The following is a 6,000-nucleotide window of genomic DNA, read 5'->3' on the forward strand; positions in this document are numbered from 1 at the left end:
ATGGTAGAAATTTTGAAAACTACATAGAATGACAAGAAAAGACCCTCCAAATCCATCTATAATCCCACTACCCACAGACACCAATTGATAATATTTTGGTGCATTTCCTTCCAATATATGGCATGATCTCTTGCTCAGTCTTCTGAGCATCTCCCAGTTTTTGAGGATAAATCCCTACATGTGTGAAGACTTGTATTGCTGCAAGCAAACTTTGTGGCCATTCTGCAGACCGCCCTGGTCACTGTGAAGACCAGCCACCTGGACCTCCTCTTCCAACGAGAGCCCATCGCACAGGCTCTCCTGCTCGGAGGCAGGCGGCAGGCTAAGCCCAGCAGAGGCTCCTGACTCCCCAGGAATTGTGGAATTCACTTTTGGACGGGGGAAGGAATGGCTTGCGGTTCCTGCCTGCCTCGCCCTGCCCCTCACCTGTTGGGAGGTCCTTCTTCTGGATCACACCTGCCTGCCTCGCCCCGCCCCTTACCTGTTGGGAGGTCCTCCTTCTGGATCACACCTGCTTGATTCGTCCGCTGCTTGCCGGGTTCCACTGCTCTGCGTCTCCCACTTTGTACCACATCTGATGACGTCTTGTTTCTGATCCCAGCTGATTTCCACCCTTTGGGCCCCACTTCCTTGCGAGAATCTCCATAAATGACACCGGTGAGATGTTTTTCTTGCATTTGTCCCCACTGTTATTTTAGCTGGCTCTGCGTCCATGTTTTTGTCTCCTGGTAATAGTCCCTTGGTTTTCCTTTGGGGAACACCCCTCAGCTATACAAACGGCACAGGATCTGGGCAATTAATACATCCCATCCCTCTGGCTATCATGACGGGTTCGAGGACGGACACGTGACTAACGTGGATGCAGTGAGAGTCAGACACGGGCTCGTGCCAGGAATTCAGAGAACGCTCTCCTTCTGCTGGGCTTCTGCAATGGGCGCAGAATCCTCGAGCTCCTGGAGACCACAGTGTGCAGAGTGACCCAGCCCCACCCCCAGGGTTGAAACCAACAGAGAAGAGCTCAGAGCCACAGAGGAAGGGATGGGGGGCAGAGAGAAAGACTGACCAACTTCCATGACATCACTCGTATGCTCAGATTCAACGGCCCCCAAACTTGGCCTTGGGAGCCGGTAAATCCTGCCCTCCCTTTTCTGTCTTAACGCAATTTGACTTGGGTTTGGTTTACTCAGCCAGAAGACTTCTGACTAATAGTACAGCTCCTGCGCCTGGAGTGGGCGGATGTATTCTCAAGACCAAGAACACACACCACACGGTCCGAAATGGGGAGAGAGAGGTTGGGGGGAGGACGCTTGCCACTTTGAGAAACAGGATGGAGTGATGAAGAGATATCTCAAGTTCAAGTTCTAGAGGATGCCACTTTTAGATGCTTGCAACCAGAGGCTTCGGGTATGTAATGGCCTTTCTTTAAAGTGACTCTTGGGACCTAAGCCCACTCTGGCTCTTTTCCGCTGGACCTCCTCATCGCCAGCATCACCGGCACCTAGTGAGAACCACTCCGTGCCTGTACCGGGATGGGGGAGCACAGACAGTGAAGACATGGTCCCTCCCTAGAGGAGGGCCTGGTTCTGCTGTAATTCGGGGTGAGGTGTCGCCTGAACGAAGCTTGTCTGGAGACGCAGAGGAGGGCACCTTGGCTTGGCCTCCCCAGAGGAAGGTCACTTCGGGGCTGGGACTTACTGGGGCTTAGGAATTGATCAGGAAAAGAGCGGGAGGGTGGTCATGGGAGAGGGGACCACTTTGGCCAAGGCCAGAAGGTGGGACAGAAGTGAGAATGGAGGGTCTAGAGGTGGAGCAGGTGATGAAGGGGACCTTGGGGTCTTCCAGGTTGGGGCTCTACCCCCATCAAAGGTGGGGGGTTGATGGTTCTGGGAGAAGCTAACCCTGGTGGAGGCTGGAAGACAGGTGATGGAGACAGAAGATGGAGACATGGAAGATGGAGACACAGAACCGGTGGCAGCAGCCTTCTTCTGCCCCCGTGCCCTGCTTGCCCTCCCCCTTCTCCCCCCTCCCCCTCCCCTTCCCCTCTCCCCTTCCTCTTTCTGTCTCCCCCTCCCAGTACTCACAGGGGGGCTGGGGCAGCCCCGGTCCCTGCCCTCCTGCACCTACCATCTCTCACAGGCATATTTTGGCCTCTAGATGCCCCTCCCACAACCCCAGCCATCCCCCACCCCCACAGGGAGCCTCCCGGCGGGGATCCCCTCGCCCCCAGCCCTGGAAGGGCGGTCCTGAGACCAGAGCCTGGAGCCCAGGGAAGCCGCCTGTGCAGAAGGGAAGTGAGAACCGAGCTGAGTGCTTGTGATTATTTTTCTCCCCAGGGACCGCGAGAAAAGACTGCTGGGCTCCGCGTCTTTACAGAGCCTCGCTTCCTTGGCAAGCCGGCGCTCCTGTCCAACCCGGAGTGTTTAATTACCAAGGAAAAGAATGATTTTTTTTTTCCCGAGAATCCATTTAATTATTTGATTGCACAGTAACCAAAGAGTGTGAGAGGCCTGTAGCCAGAAGGGACTTCAAAGCAATACCTTGATGTTGCTGAGTGGGGCATTAATGGGTTCTGAAAGCAGGCGATTGCTAAAGAGAGAGAACGTATTCAAAGCGCCCGAGATCCTGCCAGCAATCTCGAAAAATGCATAAACACTGGAATGCTTGCCGGAGAGGGGAGGCCGGTTCAAAGGGACCGCGAGAGTTTCATGTAAAGTTTAGAGTTTAAGACGTGACTGTTGCTGATGGAGCCCCAGCGTTTGAACTCTTGTTTATTAAAAACAGTTTCCCAGCCATTCCGCGGCTTCCCAAAGACAACAGAGGAGTGCAGGCTTTTTCAGTGCAGAAGATTTCAAGGCTTCATTGATTTCCACCTAGGGTCTCCCCACTCCTCAAACTGCCTCCCCTGCCCCCCTGCAATCCTTTATGCTTGCTTTCTTCTTCTTTTTTTTTTTTTATCAAGTTTTTAAGATCCCGCTATCAGAGGCAGACAGCGGCAGACAGGTTGGGGGGTCTTCTCCCACAGTTTCACCCCGGAGAGCAGGTTGCCCTGCCATCCTGTTCTGCTGGGAGGGTGGGGACGGAGCTGAAGACTCCCCACCCCCCATCCCATGTCCCACGGGAGCCCAAGTAGCCGAGGGTCCTTTAGGAGGCCAGGGGGGCAGCTAGACTCTGTGCCCAGCTCCGGTGGCCCAGCGGGGCTGCTGGTGGTGGGCGTCTCTGCCCCCCTCCGCTCCTCCTTGTGTCCCAGCATGACGGAGGGGACCTGGCCCTGGCATCTGCCCTCAGAGGGGCAGGAAGGTCCTCAGCTTTCCAGGTCTGATTTCCAAGCCCAGGGACATGGGCCAGTGTCTTGCCGGGACCCCAAACTGCTCCTTGATGAAATAAAAATAGAGGTCCCGTTTTCAAGGTGATTTAAATACATGCTAGGAGGGCCCTCAAGCCACAGGACTGCATGGACCCTGCCCCCAAGGCAGCCATTGGCTGCCACTGACTGCACGGACTTGGGGTCTCGTCTGGTCATCACGCTGCTCCCCGCACCAGGAAGAAATGAACTTCTCCACGTGGACCAGGCTGGCACCAGAAAGCCAGAGGCAGAGCCACAGCTCCCCAGAAGCTGCTCCCTGGGGATGCTCTCTCCTTCCTGGCCTTAGTCGCGTGGAAAAGCAGACGGTGAGTCAGGCCCCAGAAGCCCCGCAGGGCGCCTCAGCTCTGCCTGGGGCTCACCGTGTGGCCCCTCGAGCAATCCTGCCTCCTCGGCCTCACCGCAGGATCATGAACCGTCGGGAAACACAGTGAGCAGAGGCTGTGGTGGGACCCTCCCTAGATGAGGGCTTCTCTGCCCGCGCGTTGAGGTCACGGCCAAGATCCCACCCGACTCTGTGCTGCATCCAGCTTCAGTGCAGTACAAAGAACAGGTCTGTAAAATAAACACGGGGTTCTGCTTAACCGGAAGCCCCCATGCTACCAAGTACAGTTTTCACTTAAACCTCTGCATGGAATGTGGTCCAGGCTCCTCCCTACCTCCCACTCCCACCCTCTGTCTTACAGGAAGATGCATCTTCAGCGCGGTTGCAACTGTCTTTATGACCTAAGAGGCAAAAGATTCCAAACCGCAATGTCCATGTTCACACCCCGTGGGCATCCTCTTTTGGGTATGAATTTCATTTCTTTCTGAGTCAGAGGCAGTGGCGTGCCGGCAGACGTGTACCAACCAGCTCTGATTTGTAGCATCGGCCAGTTTCCGTGGTGTAAATGCTCCCACCACGGTTGCTTTGAGACTGAAACCCGAGGTCAGCTTTCACAAGCCTCTGTGAGCTGGTCCCAGGACACCACGGAAAAGGGTTCCAAGATGAACGTTTCTGAGATGATTATCGTAGAACTGCTTTCTCTTCACCTGCCTCCATTCCCAAAGCCTGCACCCTCACCAAAAGGTTAAAGCGTCTTTTGGCTTTATGAAAACATCCATGGATGGAGAGATCAAAGCATAAGGAATGTGGGGTTGCAGCAAAGGTTATTAACACATGTATTTTCCTGATGTCGGGCACCATGCAAACGGCATTTGTGGAAATGGATGTGTCCATATCCGCATCTATGTGTGTGTGTAATAATCGAATATCATAATACGATGGATTGACCGCAGACGTCTTTGTTCTTGCTTCTCCTCCTGGTTTCACCCTCCTCAAATTCTAGTTAGGAAGCATAGGTTCCGTTTTGTAGGATGGGAGGCGTATCTTCAGAACTAAGAGATCGCTCAGGGTACTTTCCACTTAGAACCAGGCATTTTTAGTGACCTGGTGCATGAGAACAACAGAAAAGGATTTCAAGGTAGTGTTAAGGGTCATTTTTTAAAATCAGTTTTATTGAGGTATAATTTGCATAAAATGAAATGCTTCTGTTTACTGCAATCAAGATAGAAAACATTCTCTTTACTCTTTGCAGTCAGTCTTCACTCTCCCACTGCCCAGCCAGGAGCCATCAGCAACCCACTTTCTGTCACTATAGGTTGGTTTTGCCCGGGTTTCTTTGGGCATTTGGGGTCAGATAATTCTTTGCATTTTAAGATGTTTAGCACACCCTAGCCTCTACTCACCAGATGCCAGTAGCACACACCAACTTGAGACAGACCAAAAATGTGTCCAGATCTTTCTAAATGTCCCCTGGGAGCACAAAATCATCCACAGTTGACAATTCCAGAATTTCAGAGAAATGAGTCACCCAGGAAGTACTCTTTTGTGTCCGCTTGTTTTGCTCATGGTAGTTTTGAGGATTCATCCCTGTTATGTGTCTAGTTCGTTCTTTTTGTTGCTGAGTCGTAGTCATTGTATGGACGTACCACAACTTGTGTGTCCATTCACTTGTTGATGGACATTTGAGTTGCTGTCGGTGTGAGGACATCATGCATACGTCTCCTTTCAATATCCGTTGATAAGTTGTCTGAACATATGTTTTCACTTAAGTAAGGAGTGAAATCATTGAGTTGTATATGTTTTTTTAAATTTCCCTTTTTAAAAAATTTTATTTTATATTGGATTATAGTTGATTTAAAATGTTGCATTAGTTTATATAAGTATGTTTTTAACCATATAAGAGAAGGCCAAACTGTTTTCCACAGTGGTCTTGTCATTTTATATTTCTGCTAACAATGGATGAAAATGTGTGAGAGTTCCCTGTCCTCTCTACCATTTGGAGTGATAAGGCTTTTTAATTCTCAGTCTTCTAGTGCCTGTATAGTATATCCCATCGTATTTCTCTGACAACTAATGACATCGATCAGCTTTTAGTCTGCTTATTGGTTATCAATGCATCTTCTTTGGGGAAATAGCTGATAGCACCTTTTATCTATTTTTAAAATTAGGTCATTTGTTTTCTTATTATTGAGTTAAAAGAGCTCTTCATATATTCTGGATACAAGTCCTTTGTCAGATGTTTGTATTTCAAATATTTTCTACCAGTCTGTGGCTTTCGTTTTCAATTCTTTCATGAAAAATAAGAAATATCTTT

This window comes from Leucopleurus acutus (assembly GCF_964270905.1).
Source record: "Leucopleurus acutus genome assembly, chromosome: 19".
In the NCBI taxonomy this organism is placed as follows: Eukaryota; Metazoa; Chordata; class Mammalia; order Artiodactyla; family Delphinidae; genus Leucopleurus; species Leucopleurus acutus.